Source organism: Hibiscus syriacus, unplaced genomic scaffold (genome assembly GCF_006381635.1).
Source record: "Hibiscus syriacus cultivar Baekdansim isolate YM2019G1 unplaced genomic scaffold, ASM638163v2 tig00111338_pilon, whole genome shotgun sequence".
Classification (NCBI taxonomy): Eukaryota; Viridiplantae; Streptophyta; class Magnoliopsida; order Malvales; family Malvaceae; genus Hibiscus; species Hibiscus syriacus.
The window spans coordinates 260,815-283,857 of record NW_024063064.1 but is presented as its reverse complement, the minus strand read 5'-3'; the positions used below and the strand labels follow the sequence as shown (position 1 = coordinate 283,857).

Here is a 23,043-nt window from a genome sequence, read left to right as displayed (position 1 = left end):
TTTCTATTATTTGTATCTTGTATTGGATCTGTAAAATAAAATAAGAAATTAAATAATTATTTTATACTCTATATATATTTAAATATTAAACTATATATAAAAAACAATAAAAATGCATTATTATATTTTTAACATTCAAGAAAATCCCGGACAAAAATGAGCATCTACAATTAGATGAAAAAAAACGAAATAGGTGACCAAATTGAATACGGGGAAAAGTTAAGTGGATGTGCGCGTTGTTTGACCATTAGGAACCAAAATGTACGGGGTGGGTCCAAAACGGTGTCATTTGGTCCTAGCTATAAAAAAACCCTTTATCTCTTTTTTTCTTTTATTTTTGCTTCCCCACTCTCTATATCCTCAAAATTCTCTCCCCTCTCTTTACATTTCCAGAAACCGACGAGAGCTCTGCTACCGATAATCGAGCCGGTCACCATCACCGGTAACCTTTCAGGCCCAAAATACATGGATAGACTCGCCTCGACTCCGGTCTCTCAGATCTGGCCTCGATTTTGCAAAAACCGACGTCTAACTCCATGAAAATGGCCAAGAACGTTTTGACTTTTACCCTTCCGATCTTGTCCAGCATCCGTTGGATCGAGCTGCCTTTGGAGTATGTTGCTCCCGGGGATACACTGCACCCTTTCACTATTTGGATTGGCCAGTGGAAGCACCGATTACCGACAAGACTCCGGCCGAGAGGTGAGGTCTCTCCTTTTCTTTTTTGTTTAACTTCATTTTGGTTTCTTTACTAGTTTAGAATATAAAAAATGAAAAAATGTTGTTTGTATTTGATTCTTCAAAAAAATTGAGAGCCCATTTTACATTGCATTGCTTTTTCAAAAAAAATAATAAGGAAAGGCCCCCTTTTTACATTAGATTGCTTGGGGTTTTATAGCAACCCATATTACAATTCTTTTAAAAAAAAAACATGCCATCTCTGATTTGGGCACTATTGGAGTAGTTAGCAGGGTGTTGAAATGGTGATGGCATCAACAGGAAACGGGGTATTGAATGCCTCGGATCTTCAAGGATTGTTTACTGTTGTTTAATGATTTTTTTTATGTTTTTCGGCAATAATAATATAATAAAAAAATTTTGGGGATAAAAAATAGTGATTACAAAGTCAAAAAGTGAAAACATTTTAGCCAAAATCAAGTTAACATTCATTTTGCTTTCAAAGAACACTTTTTGTACTCATTTGTATTTATTTCTCAAGTGTTCTTATTTGTTCTTGAATTGTTCAAATACATTCCTAGTGAGGTTTTTACAAGTTTGCAATTTGTAATTTTCTCTTTGAGAGAGTGTCTCAAGAATTTGAGGTATAATTCTTGAGGGAAAGGTTACAACTTATCCTCAAAAGTAGCTACAAATTAGTGAATTTGTGAAAATCCTTAGTGTGGATAGCTAAGGTAGTGGATGTAGACTTTGGTTTATAAAGTCAAACCACTCTAAATTCTTGTGTTCAATTTTTATATTTTCTCTTCAAGCTTCCACCAAAAAAATTATTTGTCAATTCACTCATTCTTGACTATTTCATCCATTCGTTTGACTCAACACGTAAACTTTTTATAACTTTATGCATATAGCTCTTTAATCTAATTGTTTTACTCTAATTTTAAACGAGTTGATTGTATTACACTTCCTTAAATTATGACTTTAATTTTAAATTGAATTGTAAACTTTTAAATATTTTAATTTCTTCTCTAAACTATGAATATCATTCTAAATTAGTCATCAAACTATTAAACATTTTGATTTTCATCCTCAAACTATGATCTTCATTCTAAATTGGTCCCCAAATGTTTTTGAATATTTCAATTTCATCCCAAGCTATATGTATATACTAATCAAATCATTCGTTAGTAAAATCATTAGGCCAAGTTATATTATTATATATTCGGAAAAAATATAATTTAGGTTAAACTATGCTTGAAACTAATTACATATTTGGATAACGTTGGGGATGAAATTGAATGATTCAAAAAAGTTTGGGGACCAATTTAGAATGAGGGTCATAGTTTGGAGATGAAATTGAAATGTTCAAAAGTTTAAGGACTAATTTAGAATGAAAGTCATAATCTAGCATTAAAATTAGAATATTCAAAAGTTAAAGGATTAATTAAAACGAGAATTATAGTTTAAGGATATATGATGTAATTAATTCATTTTAAACGCATACTTTAGAAAATACATTTTTAAAAAGAATTTTTATATCTTTTTATCAAAATGATTGTGTAGATTATTGGACACACATAACTAAAAATAATCATGACAACCCTTTTTTTCAAAACACGCATTTTAAAAGAATATTGATCGAGGTAAAAAGTGTTTCAATAAAATTGAACTCACCCGTTGAGTCAAAACTGAAAAGAAATACAAAAGGAAATGGTGACTAGTAATTTTGTCAAATTAAAAAAAAAATGAATTTGATGTCAATCATGTGAATATTAAATAAAAGAATCTATCACGTGTTACATATTTTGGTTTTGGGTCTGATTTGGATTAGTCGAAAGCGTTGCCAAAAGTGCTCCGATGAAATTCTAAAAAAAAGAAAAATGGCTGAAATGGTACATTAGATAAATTTTTTTCTTAAATAATGTGAAATGAACAGTGGAGGGAGAAGTCGGCCAGAGTACCTGGCGTCATCAAGGAGCTGGCCAGAGTGTAGCTGGTTTGACCAGCCATGGCAGGAGCTTCCATGAAAGAATCGGTGTGTGTCCTATTTAATACACCATCGTAGCTTCCATGAAAAGTTTGAAGAGGCAGAGAGAGATTTTGGCCAGCCATGAGCTATGGCAGTATCTTTCTATTTTAATGCATTATCGTAGTTTCCATGGAAATGGAAGCTCGGAGAGGCGGAGACGGAGGTTCAGGCCAGCCATGGCAGTAGTTTTCATGAAACTTTTGAAGACGTCAGGTACTCCAGACGTCTTCCGGGAGATGCTAGGTGCTCCGACTGACTTCCAACGTTCACTAACATTCACCCCATTTCAGAAAATAATTTGTCCAATGCACCGTTGCAGCCATTTTCTCTCCAGAACTCCATCGGAGCACTTTTTCCAGAAAACGTGATTAAGAAGGGCAATGGGTGAAATTTTGCCTGCCCGGCTTTTAACAAGACCTTCAGAAGGTTTGCAAATGCAACCAATGAGAAAACTCCACTTGGAATCTAACCTCCCTGCCCCCAAGCTCAAATTCCATTTTCAGATATCAAGCTTTAAAGCAGCAATTAAGTGGTGCCAACATGATAGAATTCTATTCCAGACACAGTAAATTGTATATTTCAAAATGACAGTGCAAAGTCTACAAATGATACAAATGCTAGATCTACCCAGTTATCACAATTCCAGGCAATGAAATCCCATCACGAAAGATTGAATTCGAATTTAAAAATGAGGATACAAACTTAAAAGAAAAAAACATATATATCAACCGACTTTTGAAATAGTGCAAAACAGACCTATCACCTAATTTTTGAACTGACTGCTTCTGTCCTTCACAAACTTCTGCAAATTCCTATGCTCCATATTCCACTTCAAGAATTCTGCAAATGATGAACAGATAAAGGAATCACATTCTAAGAGTGTCAGGAACTGCTACAACAATTAAATTCATAGCAAGATGAACATCTCTAGCGTTCCTTAAAATGGTGAAATCTATGGCATGCTTAAGATCAAAAAGAGGAGAATAATTCACAATTGAATGAAAAAATAATCAAATATGAAGCAGCAGAAAAGCATGAAGATAACTTTCAAAAACAATTGCAGTTATCCCCCACCATAAGCCACTTCTCTCTGTATGATGGATAGCCAGATCAAATGATCGATGTAATTACTTAATTTCAGTGTCCATAAAATGAACTCAAAATTTATTAGACCAGGAAAAAGGTTTGAAAGGCAGTTTCTGCCATTCCTGCTCTGGCCTGCTAATGTTTTGATCATGTAATACAGATAGAACTTGCATTGCTAAAATCTTATTTGAACTTCACACATTATGCCGATAAATTAATATAAAACTTAACTTTCTCTTTTAACTAATTAATAGCTTCAGAAATAATTAGCGAGCACTTTCCTTTGTTTCACCCTCACCTAACAATGGCACTGTTTCATATCCAAGTCAAATTGTGCAAAATCAGAAAACAAAACCGATAAAAACGGGTATCCCCCACTGATAAGCATGCTCTTGGATACAAAGAAACAAGGGAGCTTAGGTTGAGAACCCAATACAAAATTCAACCAAGCATCAATCATAGACATGAGCATCTTACCTTGAACATCATCAACCAGAAACAAGCTTAACAAAGATGCAGACTGCATTGAGTAGTACGAGAGGAACTCTCATGTATTGAGTGGCATAAATGAGACCAATAAGCTGTCCTTTAAATGACTTTGTCCGCCCTGCAGAGAATTCCGAGAAACTCCATCCTCTAGGAGCAAGAAAACGATCCTCGTTTAATATTGCCAAAGCATTTGCAAGAAGCAAAACCCTTCCAATATCGTCCACAAGCCCATTTTCTATATACCAAAGGGTTTCTATCAATCTTCAGATAACTCAACTTCAAAGCATTACATATATAGACCAAGCAACGAAGATCATGAAAAATCAGTCACTTATAGATTTGAAAAAGAAAAATAAATAACAAAGATTCTTTAAACACTAATAAACATAAGTATATAAAAACCCATCACAGAGTCTTCAGATTCAGCAAGAGTAAATTTCTAAATGCAAACTAAACATCAATGAAAATTGGTTTATTTTCATTTCTACAGTAACAACAAGAGGATTTAGTAAAACCCCATATTAGACATGCAAAAAGGGTAAACTCGGAGAAACATATCAAAGGGATTCAGATTCAGACTAAAAGTTCAAACCTAATAAAAAAAACCATGCTCTTTTGGAATTAGAGTAACTAGATCCATGGGTTTTTATCTAAACATGACAAATAAAAACATTATAAACGACTTTAAATGTATAAAATTTGAAAGGGGAGAAGCAGATCATGAGTAAAAAGACAATGAACAAGAAATTGCAGAATGAAAGAAATTAAAGGGAAAATTGAAGGAGGAAAAAACAATAATTAAAGGTTACCTGCAAAAGTTATGAAGATATGAGAGCTGCAGATTGCGAGTGCTGGCTCTTCTCCTTTGCGACAGTAAATAGATTCGATACTTGGAAAACGAAAAGAACCCTAAACAAATCAGAGTATACAAATGGGTCTGTTGAGGTCGAACAATGGGAATGAAGGGTATTAGAAAAATGGCTTATATGCAAATTGATTTTTATTTATTTTGTTTTGTAATATAGTTTTTTCTTCTTCTAGCTATTTTTTTTAGTGAAGATCTAAAAATATTTTTTTAAGGTGAATGTGTTATAAAACAAATTTTTTAAATAGGCGTGTATAAATAAATTTTTAATGTTGATAAAATTAATAAAATAAGTAATTAATTGAAGAAAATTTAAATTTTAAAATGAACACGTGATCATCTTTATTTGTATGTGGATCCGTCACTTTGTATTACAATTACATTAATTTTTTTATGTAAATAAAAGTAATCAGTTTTGAATCCACAATTTAAAAAAGATAGAAAATGTTAATTGATAGTTCCTAACCACTTACTCTAGAGATAGGAATTGTTTAAAATAAAAATAATCAATTTTATTAAAAAAAGAGAGAAAATATTTAAAATTATAATAAAGATTTACAACTAAAAGTAAATTAGACCTATAATTAAAATATTTTCTATAAGCATTAACATAAGAAACTAATTACTTGTGATCATACATGAATTATTCAAGGAAAAAGTTAAAAACCATCCAAAAATATTTGAACATAATATAGATACAAACGGATCTGACTACATCAATAAATGAACCATAATATATGATCATACTACTGAAAAATCATCAAAAATCAGAATTGAGTATTGTGAGAAAATTATCTCTGAACAAAAATTGCATAACCAAATTCAATTTGAAGATCCAAAGTAGGAAAGATCACCATGATAACAAATAAATAGAATCTTGACCAGTCAAGAGAACATCAAAACCAACCCTAAGAAAAACTGCCAAAAGAATTGATAATAAAGACTGAAAAAGACAAGAAAATATGATATGAAGATAAAGTGCATCGTAAATGTATAGTTATTAAAAATTTTAAAAATAAATAAATATGTGATGTAAGAAAATAAAAACAATAATATATATGTAACACCCATAACCTATATAATTATACCTATACAGATTATAGATGTTATCTGAATTTCGAAAACCATTTTCCATTTCAAAATTTATTTAAACTTTAAAATGATAATTAATATTATCAAAATGATCATATCATATTTATTTATATTTGATTATAACAAGTTTAAGGCAAAATATTTTTTTATGAATAGTGATGAACAGTACAATACAACTTAATAATTCATATAAATTCATAACAATTTCATTTTGTTTCCAAATTTTTTCAACAAAGCAAATAAAAACATTAATAATTACATGCCACTAATTAAGTCTACATTACATCTTAGGATGTCTTACTGATATAGAAATATACTTCTTGATACTTGATATCGCCTTGAACTCTTTATTCCTCTACTGGCTTTTTACCTACGCGTGAAAATCATCACACGCTAAGTATATACTTAGTGAGGCAATTAAAACAATAACAATGCAATACAACTCATGGATGAATTTCATTATAAAAACCAAATACCTTAAAATCATATTACCAGCATATCCAATATTTTACCATGATCAAAATAATATAACTGAGTATAAAATTTCTTACTAATATACTTGCCATTTATTCCATAAGCTCGTAAGCTTAATTTCATGCTTACCATTTATTAACCAATAATCTATAAAACCATAAACAATAGCCCATTATAAAACCCTGAGGACCCTGGGTATTCGAGTAATATACTGCACCGTAGTGCTAAACTTGCACTAAGCTTATGCCATAGTGCTAATCCGGACATTACACATAAGGTCGTGCCACCACCTACACTAAGCTTACGCTATGGTGCTAATCCGGACATAAACCTGCACTTATTGTCCTTATGCACTATATTGCTAATATAAACCTGCAACTGCTATACTCTATGGCATGCCAACTATACCCTGTCCCTTAATGACTTACTTGTGTATATAGTCTATTTTATTTGATCCATCCATGACAAAGTATATATCAAATTTAACATTGGGCAGTTCATACCCGAAAACATTCATGGTAAAATATCACATTTTTCATGATCAATGCATTTTAATTTCATACCGTGACATTTCAATGTCATGTCGAAGTTATAAAAATAACATATATCATATTGATATAAATAAGGTCGACTTATCGCAAGTCTTCCTGATGATGTATAAAACATCCATGTATAATTTCATGCATGTATTGCACTCACCTTGACACTTTAAAATTTTCCAAATTTGTTCCTCACTATTGTCCAAAATAACCATTTTCTATTTGACTTGCTTCGATCAAAATCAATCACGATCTATATAATTTACAAATTCATCACAACACATATGTTAGTTTTTACTAACATAAACATATCCCAAAATAGCTCCATAATATTTTGAAACTCGTTATCTATCAAAATACTTATCTCTTAATAATTCCTTTTAACATTGGAACCAACTTTTCCCATTTACACAAAATGGTCCTTCACCATTTTATCACATACATTCTTAATACCAATAATTCCAGCATTGAATTTATTTCCATTCAAATGCTTTTACAAAAGCATAATTACATTTAAGTACCCCAACTATACAAATGTTGTACTTAAATCACAAATCTTTTCAAACTTCCAAAATAGTCATTTTTCACATATAACACTTATACAATAACCCCTCAATTTTCCAGAATTTACGAATTGATCTCCAACTTTTCAAAATTTACAAAATGGTCCTCAATTATTTTTCTAAGACTTGTAGAATACTTTCTTCATCATTTATAACCCATATATAATTTTTTCATAATTTTTCTCACTCAAACAATCCATGACCAAAACTTAAAGAACAAGTTCTAGAAAGATTAAACATGTTCTAATCATCATACATGCTTAAATATGAATCTACTACCTCACAAACATCCATATTCATCATCAATTTCGTGATCCCTTATATGAACACAAACCCTTAAATTTGGGATCTTTGAACACCAACAAGATTACCATGCAATATTGGTACCAAAAGATAGAGTTTTTCGCGTATAACAATTTTCTATTTACAACTTACTAAAAATCCTAAGTAAATTGCTTGAAAATTGAGTTGAAGCTTTCTCTTACCTTAGGAGAAAACCCACGGCACCTTGCATGAGGAAGAAGCTGAAAATGCTCCACCATTATTGATAGTCTAATATTAAATAATCCATCACATGGCATAATATCACATAATGACATTTTTTTATTCAAATCAATAGGAAATTCTATTTTTGCCATGAATGAATCTCCATATTCACCATAAAACCTATACACCTTATCCTTATCATCTTTTAAAGTCAAAGATGAATTATTTTGACTTTAATTTACAAAAATTCCCATGAATTTTCAAAAATTGCGTTTTAGTCACTAAATTCCATTGTTTTGGTTAAATTTGAAAATTTTTACATTTCCAAACCAAATTTCTCTATTCCAAAATATTAAAATAATATTTCCAACCATTTTATACATCCTTCAAATTTTTGTAAAATTCCAATTCAATCTGATTTTACCGATTCTTTACCGGCTTTAACCTTTAACCTTTTCCTAATTCCATAAAATATGATTTCCATAAAACTTCCAAATTCCCTAAAAAGTTTATACTTTCCCCTAAGTTTATAAACCATCAAACTTTAAAAAGTTACATTTTGGTCACTGACCAAAATTTGGGGTATTACAATATACATGTAATACCTAATTTTATCGAAGCAATCCAAATTAGGTTAAAGGCGATCGAAGTTCAATTTGAGAGTTGGGAGACATTTTTGAAAGATTGTTCCCTAAATTTTACCTTTGACCTCGAGTTCAAATCTTCGTCTAATTGTAAGTTGGGGTTTTGTGATCACATGTTTGGAGCCTAAATTAACAATTTAAGACATTTTTGGATATTAAATACCAAAAATACGTTAAGTACCCAAACCCAATTTTAAGCCACATGTCCAAATCATTTTCAAACAAAACCCAATAAAAAGTAAACAGTCCATTGCTTTTACAACAAAAAATTACCCAAATATTTTCCCAAACTAAACCAAACCCCAAGGCGAAGTCCTTTGATTGACATAGACTAAGCCCAAGCGGCTCCCATATGACAAAGGATCTCAGCTGGCCCAAATTGGTGTTAGGGTTGGCTAAACAAAAAGAACCCTAGCCACTAGCCAGGGTGAGTAGCCACCGCCGCCTCCAGCTGGCCTTTGATTATCCAACAGTGGTCTCTTCACTTTCCAGTAAGGACGCTCCACGACAGAAGCGTCCAGCGGTGGTCCCTTCACTTTCCAGCAAAACGCTCCATCAGCAGCCTCCAAGCCTCCTCAGCTCTCCAAATCAGTCTCGTCGAGAAAGAAAAATCACATGCAAACATGAAAATAAAAAAAAAACAACAACAAAAACAAAACCCTATTCCCATATGCAATAAGATAAGGGGGAGGTAGGGTAGTAGGCTGCCCCCAACGCCAAGTTGGGAGCAGCTTTTGTGGAAAGACCTCCGACAGTTAAAAAAATTTAAAAGTAAACATAAAATACAATGCATGTATAAATAAATAAATAAATACATAGTTGAAGATTCTTCATATGCAGTCTTCATATGCGCGTGTGTAATGGGAAGTAATCCCTGCAAATAAATCCCGCGTAAATATATGTGCATATGGACAGAAACGTAAGTCTTGGCTAAATTTAAAAGAGGAAACATGAAGAGAATGATACATAGAAGTGAGCGTTAGCAAACTACGAGAGGGAATAAAGTAAAAAGGGTTAAAAACTAAACTAAGGCAACACTACTCCCTACCCTAGTTCTAAGCCTTCATAAATTCCAATGATAGAAACGTATAAAAAGTAGAGGTATGGGAAAATACTACAAAGGCAATTAAAAAGAAGACAGAGATGTTACACCCTATGGTCGTGACCCACACTACTCGGCTACCTTGGTCTTAAGTCTCCATATTTTCCTATTAGAGGTCATGTCCTCGATAAAGGCTAAATCCTTCAAATCAGATCTCAAACAGTCTACCTACTCCTCCTTGGTCATCCTCTCCTTCTGGTATCGTCGGCTGTAATCGACTCTACCCTCCTGACCGCATCTGACGGTTGTCGCCTAAGGACATGCCCAAACCACCGTAGTCTTCCCTCCCTCAATTTTTCTGATATAGGCACCACCCCCAAGGACATCCTAATTGCAGAGTTTGGTATCATGTCCCACAGAGTCCTACTACATGTCCATCGAAGTATTCTCATTCCAACGGCCTCCATCCTCCTTACGTGATCCTTCTTGATTGTCCAACATTCTGATCCATACAACAACCCTGGTCTTATTAACATTCTATAAAATTTTCCCTTAAGTTTTAGCGGCACCTTCTTGTCACACAAAACTACAGCAACAGCTTCCACTTTAGCAATCCCGCCTTTATACGGTGTAACATCATCATTTACACCCCTATCTTTATGTATCATAGACCCTAGGTACTTGAAACAATCATTTGAGGTAAAACGTGTCCTTCGATGCATACTTCTACATCTTTATCATTTGGTTCCCATTGAAGTTTGAACATACATACTCTGTCTTTTTAATATTGATCCTTAGACCTTTTTCTTCTAAAGAATTCTTCCAGGTAGCCAGTATACTATTCAGCTCATTTTTTGTTTCAGCAACTAGGACAATGTCGTCAGGGAAAAGCTTACACCATGGAACACCGTTTGGTGTTGCACAATAGATGTTGTCCATAATCAAGACGAAGATGTAAGGGCTAAGAGCCGACCTCTCGTTGAGTCTGATTTCCATCGAGAAAGCCTCGGTGTCGCCAATTGTAGTCCTTTCGTATGTAGTAGATCTATAGTACATATCACGAATCGCCCGGATATAAGCAGTTGGGATCCGTCTCGTTTCCAAGGTCTTTCAGATCATATCGCGGGGTATGCTATCATACGCCTTCTTAAGGTCATTGAACGTCATGTGAAGATCTATATTTTTTCCCTATATTTCTCCATAAACCGTCGAAGTAGATGAATCGCCTCCGTAGTAGACATGCCTGGCATAAAGCCAAATTGGTTTTCCGAAACCCTAGTAACTTGTCTTAACCTAGCCTCTATCACTCTTTCCCATAGCTTCATGGTATGACTGAGTAGTTTAATACCTCTGTAGTTACCACAACGTTGGGGATCTCCTTTATTCTTATAGATTGGTATCACTGTAGACTCTCTTCACTCCTCTAGCATCTTGACAGTCTCTAAAATAATATTAAAGATGTTGGTCAACCGCTTAACTCCCTCTTCTCATAGGGTTAACCACATAGTGATAGGAATTTGATCTGGACCAACAACTTTGTCCCTCCCCATCTTTCTAAGGGCCATTTTGACTTCCTCAATCCCAATCCTACTTGTAAGGCAGTCATTGGTCGTAGTATGATGGTCAGTTGACCCATCAGCATTACTATCTCTACAGGGAGAGGCACCATTATTAAATAAGCCAAAGAAGTAACTACCCCAAACCCTCTTAATATCATGATCTTTCACTAAAAGAACACCATTGTTGTCCTTAATAAACCTAATGCTACCTATATTCTTTTTCCTATTCTCCTTGGATTTTGCAAGCCTGAAGATGCAGTTTTTTCCTTCCTTGGTGTCTAATCTCTTGTACATTTCCTCGTATGCCTTATCCTTTAGTCAATATTTTCTTAGCTTCCCGCTTTGCCTCCTTGTATCTTTATTTAGCTCTTGATCTTTCTTCGTCGTCATTGCATTGTAGCAACTCCTTGAAGCAAGTTTGCTTTATCTTCACCTTAGTTTGGACTTCGTCGTTCTACCACCACAATTCTTTATGTTCCTTGGCCTTCTCTGTCGACAACCCAAAGGTGTTTTTGCCCACCTCTCTGATGGAATTTGCCATATTTTTCCATAACATATCTGCATTATTTGAGTAGTAGTTCCAAAACCTGTATGAGACAAAACCTTACTCCTAAAGTCATCAGCTGTCGCTTTATGTAAGTTCTTCCAACAGTTTCAAGGGGTTGTATTCCCGGTGAATCTTATAGAATTTCCATTTAATGAGTTTGAGGTTATTTGCGCATTATGGTTGGGTAGATTTTCCTAAGAAGCGACTATATTTAACAGGTGTGAAGGGTTTTGAAATAATCGTAATCGGAAAAAAGGTAAAATCTTTGCCCAATGTGATATTAGCAGTGACTGTAATAAGGTTAATGAAAAAGTGTTGTTCGACTTTTCTGGAAAATGTCGTTGATACCTAAACATCTGAAGTTAGATTGGAGGATATTTCGATGGTTTGAGAGTTTTCGAATGTATTTCCTGATGAATTACTTGGTTTACCTTCTGATCGAGAAGTGGAGTTTAAGATTGATATTTTTTCTGGTACTGCGCCAATTTCAATGGCCCCATATAGAATGGCTCCAACTAAACACAGAGAGTTAAATGCACAGTTATAAGAATTATTTGATCGATGTTATATTAGATTAAGTGGTCTCAATGGGGTGCACCGATATTGTTTGTTAAAAAGAAGGATGGTTCGATGCGGCTATGTATAGATTATCGTCAATTGAATAAAGTAACAGTAAAGAATAAATATCCCCTTCCGAGGATTGATGCCCTATTTGATCAGCTTAATGGTGCTTTAGTATTTTTGAAGATTGATTTTCGGTTTGGGTACCATCAATTGAATATTAAAGAGGAAAATTTCCAAAGATAGCTTTTAGATCCCGGTATGGTCACTATAAATTAGTAGTGATGTCGTTTGGATTATCAAATACCTCTGAGACATTTATGGATTTGATAAATATGGTGTGTCCACCGTACTTAGATCAATTTGTGGTTGTGTTTATTGATAATATTTCGTTTTACTCCAAAGCAGAAAATTAATATAATGCCCACCGGGGCACAGTACTCCAGGTATTACAAGATAAAAAATTGTAGGCTAAGGTATCAAAATGTGAATTTTGGTAACCAAAATTTTCTTTTCTTGGCCATGTAATTTCAGCAGAAGAAATCATAGTAGATCCCAAGAAAATACAAGCAATAGTAGATCCTAAGAAATGAGAAGATCGTGATAACCAAGAGATTATAACAGGTACTTTCTATCTTTATGATGAGTATGTATTTGTTTTGATTGATCCGAGTTCTACTCATTCCTATGTTAGCTCGAAATTAGTCAAAAATAGGGGTATTGAGGTAGAACACATTGATAGTGATATGATAGGGGTATCCATTAGATCATAGTGCTAGAGTAAAGTGAATAAGAATAAATTTTCCAATATAGTTTCAAGGGATCAGAGTTGAAGGCTAACCTATCAAAATGTGAATTTTGGTAACCATAATTTTCTTTTCTTGGCCATGTAATTTCAGCAGAAGGAATCAGAGTTGATCCCAAGAAAATACAAGCAATAGTAGATCCCAATAATTGGGAAGATCGTAATAACGAAGAGATTATAACATGTACTTTCTATCTTTATGATGAGTATGTATTTGTTTTGATTGATCCAAGTTCTACGCATTCCTATGTTAGCTCGAAATTAGTCAAAGATAGAGGTATTCAGGTAGAAAACATTGATAGTGATATGATAGGGGTATCCATTAGGTCATAGTGCTAGAGTAAAGTGAATAAGAATAAACTTTTCAATACAGTTTCAAGGGGTTGTATTCCCGGTGAATCTTATAGAATTTCCATTTAATGAGTTTGAGGTTATTTTGGGCATGGAATGGTTATTTGCACATTATGGTTGGGTAGATTTTCCTAAGAAGCGACTATATTTAAAAGGTGTGAAGGGTTTTGAAATAATCGTAATCGGAAAAAAGGTAAAATCTTTGCCCAATGTTATATTAGCAGTGATTGTAATAAGGTTGATGAAAAAGTGTTGTTCGACTTTTCTGGAAAATGTCGTTGATACCTAAACATCTGAAGTTAGATTGGAGGATATTCCGATGGTTTGAGAGTTTTCGAATGTATTTCCTGATGAATTACTTGGATTACCTTCTGATCGAGAAGGGGAGTTTAAGATTGATATTTTTTCTGGTACTGCGCCAATTTCAATGGCCCCATATAGAATGGCTCCAACTAAACTCAGAGAGTTAAATGCACAGTTACAATAATTATTTGATCGATGTTATATTAGATCAAGTGGTCTCAATGGGGTGCACCGATATTGTTTGTTAAAAAGAAGGATGGTTCGATGCGGCTATGTATAGATTATCGTCAATTGAATAAAGTAACAGTAAAGAATAAATATCCCCTTCCGAGGATTGATGCCCTATTTGATCAGCTTAATGGTGCATCAGTATTTTCCAAGATTGATTTTCGGTCTGGGTACCATCAATTGAATATTAAAGAGGAAAATATTCCAAAGATAGCTTTTAGAGCCCGGTATGGTCACTATAAATTTGTAGTGATGTCGTTTGGATTATCAAATGCCTCTGAGACATTTATGGATTTGATAAATATGGTGTGTCCACCGTACATAGATTAATTTGTGGTTGTGTTTATTGATGATATTTTGTTTTACTCCAAGTAAGAAAAGGAATATAATACCCACCTGGGCACAGTACTCCAGGTATTACAAGATAAAAAATTGTAGGCTAAGCTATCAAAATATGAATTTTGGTAACCAGAATTTTATTTTCTTGGCCATGTAATTTCAGCAGAAGGAATCAGAGTAGATCCCAAGAAAATACAAGCAATAGCAGATCCCAAGAATTGAGAAGATCGTGATAACCAAGAGATTATAACATGTACTTTCTATCTTTATGATAAGTATGTATTTGTTTTGATTGATCTGAGTTCTACGCATTCCTATGTTAGATAGAAATTAGTCAAAGATAGGGGTATTCAGGTAGAACACATTGATAGTGATATGATAGGGGTATCCATTAGGTCATAGTGCTAGAGTAAAGTGAATAAGAATAAATTTTCCAATATAGTTTCAAGGGGTTTTATTTCCGGTGAATCTTATGGAATTTCCATTTGATGAGTTTAAGGTTATTTTGGGCAAGGAATGGTTATTTGCGCATTATGGTTGGGTAGATTTTCCTAAGAAGCGACTATATTTAAAAAGTGTGAAGGGTTTTGAAATAATCGTAATCAGAGAAAAAGTAAAATCATTACCCAATGTGATATTAGTAGTGACTGTAATAAGGTTGATGAAAAAGTGTTGTTCAACTTTTCTGGAAAATGTCGTTGATACTCAAACATCTGAAGTTAGATTGGAGGATATTCCGACGGTTTGAGGGTTTTTGATTGTATTTCCTGATGAATTACTTGGATTACCTTCTGATCGAGCAGTGGAGTTCAAGATTGATATTTTTTCTGGTACTGCGCTGATATCAATGTCCTCATATAGAATGGCTCCAACTAAACGTAGAGAGTTGAATGCAGAGTTACAAGAATTATTTGATCAATGTTTTATTAGATCAAGTGGTCTCAATGGGATGCACCGATATTTTTTGTTAAAAAGAAGGATGGTTCGATGTGGCTATATATAGATTATCGTTAATTGAATAAAGTAACGGTAAAGAATAAATATCCCCTTCCGAGGATTGATGACCTATTTAATCAGCTTAATGGTGATTCAGTATTTTCGAAGATTGATTTTCGGTCTGGGTACCATCAATTGAATATTAAAGAGGAAAATTTTCCAAAGATAGCTTTCAGAACCCGGTATGGTCATTATGAATTTGTAGTGATGTCATTGGATTATAATATGCCCCTGAGACATTTATGGATTTGAAAAATATGGTGTTTTAATCATACTTAGATGAATTTGTGGTTGTGTTTATTGGTGATATTTTATTTTACTCCAAGACAGAAAAAGAGCATAATGCCCACCTCCGCACAGTACTCCAGGTATTACAAGATAAAAAACTGTAGGCTAAGCTATCAAAATGTGAATTTTGGTAACCATAATTTTATTTTCTTGGCCATGTAATTTGAGCAGAAGAAATCAGAGTAGATCCCAATAAAATACAAGCAATAGTAGATCCCAAGAATTGAGAAGATCGTGATAACCAAGAGATTATAACAGGTACTTTCTATCTTTATGATGAGTATGTATTTGTTTTGATTGATCCGAGTACTACGCATTCCTATGTTAGATAGAAATTAGTCAAAGATAAGGGTATTCAGGTAGAACACATTGATAGTGATATGATAGGGGTATCCATTAGGTCATAGTGCTAGAGTAAAGTGAATAAGAATAAATTTTCCAATACAGTTTCAAGGGGTTTTATTCTCGGTGAATCTTATGGAATTTCCTTTTGATTAGTTTGAGTTTATTTTGGGCAAGGAATGGTTAAATGCGCATTATGGATGGGTAGATTTTCCTAAGAAGCGACTATATTTAAAAGGTCTGAAGGGTTTTAAAATAATCGTAATCAGAGAAAAGTAAAATCATTGCTTAATGTGATATTAGCAGCGACTGTAATAAGGTTGATGAAAAAGTGTTGTTCGACTTTTCTAGAAAATGTCGTTGATACTCAAACATCTGAAGTTAGATTGGAGGATATTCCGACGGTTTGAGAGTTTTCGAATGTATTTCCTGATGAATTACTTGGATTACCTCCAGATCGAGAAGTGGAGTTTAATGATTGATATTTTTTCTGGTACTGCGCTGATATCAATGGCCCCATATAGAATGGCTCCAACTAAACGTAGAGAGTTAAATGCACAGTTACAAGAATTATTTGATCGATGTTTTATTAGAACAAGTGGTCTTAATGGGATGCACCGATATTGTTTGTTAAATAGAAGGATGGTTCGATGTTGCTATGTATAGATTATCGTCAATTGAATAAAGTAACGGTAAAGAATAAATATCCCCTTTCGAGGATTGATGACCTATTTAATCAGCTTAATGGTGATTTAGTATTTTCAAAGATTGATTTTTGGTCTGGGTACCATCAATTGAATATTAAAGAGGAAAATATTCCAAAGATAGCTTTCAGAACCCGTTATGGTCACTATGAATTTGTAGTGATGTCATTTGGATTATCAAATGCCCCTGAGACATTTATGGATTTGATAAATATGGTGTTTCAATCATACTTAGATCAACTTGTGGTTGTGTTTATTGATGATATTTTATATTACTCCAAGACAGAAAAGGAACATAATGCCCACCTCCGCACAATAGTCCAGGTATTAAAAGATAAAAAGTTGTAGGCTAACCTATCAAAATGTGAATTTTGGTAACCATAATATTCTTTTCTTGGCCATGTAATTTCAGCAGAAGGAATCAGAGTTGATCACAAGAAAATACAAGCAATAGTAGATCCCAATAATTGGGAAGATCGTAATAACGAAGAGATTATAACATGTACTTTCTATCTTTATGATGAGTATGTATTTGTTTTGATTGATCCAAGTTCTACGCATTCCTATGTTAGCTTGAAATTAGTCAAAGATAGGGGTATTCAGGTAGAAAACATTGATAGTGATATGATAGGGGTATCCATTAGGTCATAGTGCTAGAGTAAAGTGAATAAGAATAAAATTTTCAATACAGTTTCGAGGGGTTGTATTCCTGGTGAATCTTACGGAATTTGCAATTGATGAGTTTGAGGTTATTTTGGGCATGGAATGGTTATTTGCGCATTATGGTTGGGTAGATTTTCCTAAGAAGCGACTATATTTAAAAGGTGTGAAGGGTTTTGAAATAATCGTAATCGGAAAAAAAGTAATATCATTGCCCAATGTGATATTAGCAGTGACTGTAATAAGGTTGATGAAAAAGTGTTGTTCGACTTTTCTGGAAAATGTCGTTGATATTCAAACATCTGAAGTTAGATTGGAGGATATTCTGACGATTTGAGAGTTTTCGAATGTATTTCCTGATGAATTACTTGGATTACCTCCTGATCGAGAAGTGGAGTTTAAGATTGATATTTTTTCTGGTACTGCGCCAATTTCAATGGCCCTATATAGAATGGCTCCAACTAAACTCAGAGAGTTAAATGCACAGTTACAAGAATTATTTGATCGATGTTATATTAGATCAAGTGGTCTCAATGGGGTGCACCGATATTGTTTGTTTAAAAGAAGGATGGTTCGATGCGGCTATGTATAGATTATCGTCAATTGAATAAAGTAACGGTAAAGAATAAATATCCCCTTCCGAGGATTGATGCCGTATTTGATCAGCTTAATTGTGCTTCAGTATTTTCGAAGATTGATTTTCGGTCTGGGTACCATTAATTGAATATTAAAGAGGAAAATATTCCAAAGATAGCTTTTAGAGCCCGGTATGGTCACTATAAATTTGTAGTGATGTCGTTTGGATTATCAAATGCCTCTAAGACATTTATGGATTTGATAAATATGGTGTGTCAACCGTACTTAGATCAATTTGTGGTTGTGTTTATTGATGATATTTTATTTTACTCCAAGGAAGAAAAGGAATATAATATCCACCTGGGCACACTACTCCAGGTATTACAAGATAAAAAATTGTAGGCTAAGCTATCAAAATGTGAATTTTGGTAACCAGAATTTTATTTTCTTGGCCATGTAATTTGAGCAGAAGGAATCAGAGTAGATCCCAATAAAATACAAGCAATAGTAGATCCCAGGAATTGAGAAGATCGTGATAACCAAGAGATTATAACATGTACTTTCTATCTTTATGATAAGTATGTATTTGTTTTGATTGATCCGAGTACTACGCATTCCTATGTTAGATAGAAATTAGTCAAAGATAAGGGTATTCAGGTAGAACACATTGATAAAGATATGATAGGGGTATCTATTAGGTCATAGTGCTAGAGTAAAGTGAATAAGAATAAATTTTCCAATACAATTTCAAGGGGTTTTATTCTCGGTGAATCTTATGGAATTTCCATTTGATGAGTTTGAGGTTATTTTGGGCAAGGAATAGTTATATGCGCATTATGGTTGGGTAGATTTTCCTAAGAAGCGACTATATTTAAAAGGTCTGAAGGGTTTTGAAATAATCGTAATCAGAGAAAAGAAAAATCATTGCTTAATGTGATATTAGCAGCGACTGTAATAAGGTTGATGAAAAAGTGTTGTTCGACTTTTCTGGAAAATGTCGTTGATACTCAAACATCTGAAGTTAGATTGGAGGATATTCCGACGGTTTGAGAGTTTTCGAATGTATTTCCTGATGAATTACTTGGATTACCTCCTGATCGAGAAGTGGAGTTTAAGATTGATATTTTTTCTGGTACTGCGCTGATATCAATGGCCCCATATAGAATGGCTCCAACTAAACGTAGAGAGTTAAATTCACAGTTACAAGAATTATTTGATCGATGTTTTATTAGATCAAGTGGTCTCAATGGGATGCACCGATATTGTTTGTTAAAAAGAAGGATGGTTCGATCTGGCTATGTATAGATTATCGTCAATTGAATAAAGTAACGGTAAAGAATAAATATCCCCTTTCAAGGATTGATGACCTATTTAATCAGCTTAATGGTGATTTAGTATTTTCGAAGATTGATTTTCGATCTGGGTACCATCAATTGAATATTAAAGAGGAAAATATTCCAAAGATAGCTTTCAGAACCCGTTATGGTCAATATGAATTTGTAGTGATGTCATTTGGATTATCAAATTCCCCTGAGACATTTATGGATTTGATAAATATGGTGTTTCAATCATACTTAGATCAACTTGTGGTTGTGTTTATTGATGATATTTTATATTACTCCAAGACAGAAAAGGAACATAATGCCCACCTCCGTACAGTACTCCAGGTATTAAAAGATAAAAAGTTGTAGGCTAACCTATCAAAATGTGAATTTTGGTAACCATAATATTCTTTTCTTGGCCATGTAATTTCAGCAGAAGGAATCAGAGTTGATCACAAGAAAATACAAGCAATAGTAGATCCCAATAATTAGGAAGATCGTAATAACTAAGAGATTATAACAGGTACTTTCTATCTTTATGATGAGTATGTATTTGTTTTGATTGATCCAAGTTGTACGCATTCCTATGTTAGCTTGAAATTAGTCAAAGATAGGGGTATTCAGGTAGAAAACATTGATAGTGATATGATAGGGGTATCCATTAGGTCATAGTGCTAGAGTAAGTGAAGAAGAATAAAATTTCAATACAGTTTCGAGGGGTTGTATTTCTGGTGAATCTTACGGAATTTCCAATTGAGAGTTTGAGGTATTTTGGGCATGGAATGGTTATTTGCGCATTATGGTTGGGTAGATTTTCCTAAGAGGGTTTTGAAATAATCGTAATCGGAAAAAAAGTAATATCATTGCCCAATGTGATATTAGCAGTGACTGTAATAAGGTTGATGAAAAAGTGTTGTTCGACTTTTCTGGAAAATGTCGTTGATATTCAAACATCTGAAGTTAGATTGGAGGATATTCCGACGGTTTGATAGTTTTCGAATGTATTTCCTGATGAATTACTTGGATTACCTCCTGATCGAGAAGTGGAGTTTAAGAATTATTTGATCGATGTTATATTAGATCAAGTGGTCTCAATGGGGTGCACCAATATTGTTTGTTAAAAAGAAGGATGGTTCGATGCGGCTATGTATAGATTATCGTCAATTGAATAAAGTAACGGTAAAGAATAAATATCCCTTTCCGAGGATTGATGCCCTATTTGATCAGCTTAATTGTGCTTCAGTATTTTCGAAGATTGATTTTCGGTCTGGGTACCATTAATTGAATATTAAAGAGGAAAATATTCCAAAGATAGCTTTTAGAGCCCGGTATTGTCACTATAAATTTGTAGTGATGTCGTTTGGATTATCAAATGCCCCTGAGACATTTATGGATTTGATAAATATGGTGTGTCAACCGTACTTAGATCAATTTGTGGTTGTGTTTATTGATGATATTTTATTTTACTCCAAGGCAGAAAAGGAATATAATATCCACCTGGGCACACTACTCCAGGTATTACAAGACAAAAAATTGTAGGCTAAACTATCAAAATGTGAATTTTGGTAACCATAATTTTATTTTCTTGGCCATGTAATTTCAGCAAAAGGAATCAGAGTACATCCCAATAAAATACAAGCAATAGCAGATCCCAAGAATTGAGAAGATCGTAATAACCAAGAGATTATAACATGTACTTTCTATCTTTATGATAAGTATGTATTTGTTTTGATTGATCCGAGTAAAGTGAATAAGAATAAATTTTCCAATACAGTTTCAAGGGGTTTTATTCCTGGTGAATCTTATGGAATTTCCATTTGATGAGTTTAAGGTTATTTTGGGCAAGGAATGGTTATTTGTGCATTATGGTTGGGTAGATTTTCCTAAGAAGTGACTATATTTAAAAGGTGTGAAGGGTTTTGAAATAATCGTAATCAGAGAAAAAGTAAAATCATTACCCAATGTGATATTAGTAGTGACTGTAATAAGGTTGATGAAAAAGTGTTGTTCAACTTTTCTGGAAAATGTCGTTGATACTCAAACATCTGAAGTTAGATTGGAGGATATTCCGACGGTTTAAGGGTTTTTGAATGTATTTCCTGATGAATTACTTGGATTACCTTCTGATCGAGCAGTGGAGTTCAAGATTGATATTTTTTCTGGTACTGCGCTGATATCAATGGCCTCATATTGAATGGCTCCAACTAAACGTAGAGAGTTGAATGCAGAGTTACAAGAATTATTTGATCGATGTTTTATCAGATCAAGTGGTCTCAATGGGATGCACCGATATTGTTTGTTAAAAAGAAGGATGGTTCGATGTGGCTATATATAGATTATCGTCAATTGAATAAAGTAACGGTAAAGAATAAATATCCCCTTCCGAGGATTGATGACCTATTTAATCAGCTTAATGGTGATTCAGTATTTTCGAAGATTGATTTTCGGTCTGGGTACCATCAATTGAATATTAAAGAGGAAAATTTTCCAAAGATAGCTTTCAGAACCCGGTATTGTCATTATGAATTTGTAGTGATGTCATTGGATTATAATATGCCCCTGAGAAATTTATGGATTTGATAAATATGGTGTTTTAATCATACTTATATGAATTTGTGGTTGTGTTTATTGGTGATATTTTATTTTACTCCAAGACAGAAAAAGAACATAATGCCCACCTCCGCACAGTACTCCAGGTATTACAAGATAAAAAATTGTAGGCTAAGCTATCAAAATGTGAATTTTGGAACCATAATTTTATTTTCTTGGCCATGTAATTTGAGCAGAAGGAATCAGAGTAGATCCCAATAAAATACAAGCAATAGTAGATCCCAAGAATTGAGAAGATAGTGATAACCAAGAGATTATAACACGTACTTTCTATCTTTATGATGAGTATGTATTTGTTTTGATTGATCCGAGTACTACGCATTCCTATGTTAGATAGAAATTAGTCAAAGATAAGGGTATTCAGGTAGAACACATTGATAGTGATATGATAGGGGTATCCATTAGGTCATAGTGCTAGAGTAAAGTGAATAAGAATAAATTTTCCAATACAGTTTCAAGGGGTTTTATTCTCGGTGAATCTTATGGAATTTCCAATTGATGATTTGAGTTTATTTTGGGAAGCAATGGTTATATGCGCATTATGGTTGGGTAGATTTTCTAAGAGCGACTATATTTAAAAGGTCTGAAGGGTTTTGAATAATCGTAATCAGAGAAAAGTAAAATATTGCTTAATGTGATATTAGCAGCGACTGTAATAAGGTTGATGAAAAGTGTTGTTCGACTTTCTGGAAAATGTCGTTGATACTCAAACATCTGAAGTTAGATTGGAGGATATTCCGACGGTTTGAGAGTTTTCGAATGTATTTCCTGATGAATTACTTGGATTACCTCCTGATCGAGAAGTGGAGTTTAAGATTGATATTTTTTCTGGTACTGCGCTGATATCAATGGCCCCATATAGAAT

General features: G+C 33.6%; 1 pseudogene; it reads right to left on the bottom strand.

Annotated features, from left to right (window-relative positions):
* Nucleotides 1-3,250: 3,250 nt before the first annotated feature.
* Nucleotides 3,251-4,514, bottom strand: LOC120158997 (annotated as a pseudogene).
* Nucleotides 4,515-23,043: the final 18,529 nt, after the last annotated feature.